Source organism: Otolemur garnettii, unplaced genomic scaffold (assembly GCF_000181295.1).
Source record: "Otolemur garnettii isolate 467f Iridium unplaced genomic scaffold, OtoGar3 scaffold00014, whole genome shotgun sequence".
Lineage (NCBI taxonomy): Eukaryota > Metazoa > Chordata > Mammalia > Primates > Galagidae > Otolemur > Otolemur garnettii.
The window spans coordinates 28,064,607-28,065,703 of NW_003852409.1; the positions used below are offsets into that span (position 1 = coordinate 28,064,607).

The following is a 1,097-nucleotide window of genomic DNA, read 5'->3' on the forward strand; positions in this document are numbered from 1 at the left end:
CTGAGGCAGGAGACTCGCTTGAGCCCAGGAGTTGGAGGTTGCTGTGAGCTGTGATGCTACAGCATTCTACTCAGGGGGACAGCTTGAGGCTCTGCCTCAAAAAAAAAAAGAAAGTATCTGCTTTTGTAAAAATTCAAGCTTTATCCTAAGAACCAATAACTTTTATATATCTATCTAGGTGGTGAAATTTTATTCTCAGGTCAGTAGAGTGGAACATACATAGATGTTGGTGTTATTGAAACAAGAATTCAAACCCCAATTCAGCCATTTACTGGCCATGTCATCTCTTTCTGACAATCTATTTCTGCTTTTATTCCCTTATCTGTGAAATAGAGAAATTAATATTAGTACTTAGTACTTAATAGGGACTATTATTACTGCTACTCAAAGTGTAATAACATTGTCTACTTTGTTTTATTTATTTATTTATTTTTGAGGCAGAGTCTCACTTTGTCACCCTTGGAAAAGTGGGTTGGCATCATATGTCACAGCAACCTCAAACTCTGGGCTTAAGACATCCTCTTGAGGCTAGGCACAGTGGCTCATGCCTATAATCCTAGCACTCTGGGAAGCTGAGGTGGGTGGATTGCCTAAGCTGACAGGTTTGAGACCAGCCTGAGCCAGAGCAAGACCTCATCTCTAAAAATAACCAGACATTGTGGCAGGTGCCTGTAGTCCAAGCTAGTTGTGAGGTCAAGGCAAGAGACTTAGAGGTTGCTATGAGCTGTAATGCCACAGCATTCTACTGAGAACAACAAAGTGAGACTCTGTCTCAAAAAAAAAAAGATCCTTCTGCATTTTTCTTTCCTTTTCTTTTTTGTGTTTGAGACAGAGTCTCACTTTGTCACCCTCAGTGGAGTGCTGTGGTGTCACAGCTCACAGCAACCTCAAACACTTGGGCATAAGTGATTCTCTTGCCTCAGCCTCCGAAGTAGCTGGGACTACAGGCGCCTGCCACAACGCTTGGCTATATTTTTGTTGCAGTTGTCATTGTTGATTTTAGTTGACCCTTGCTGGGTTCAAACCCGCAAGCCTCGGTGTATGTGGCTGACTCTCTACCCACTGAGGTACAGGTGCCACTTCTTTTTTTTTTTTTT

General features: G+C 42.3%; 1 protein-coding gene across 3 annotated transcripts in view; it reads left to right on the forward strand.

The window, feature by feature from the left end:
- RABEPK (Rab9 effector protein with kelch motifs) overlaps positions 1-1,097 on the forward strand; it is a 31,770-nt gene that overhangs the window by 18,477 nt on the left and 12,196 nt on the right. The gene's annotated exons all lie outside the window — the stretch shown is intronic.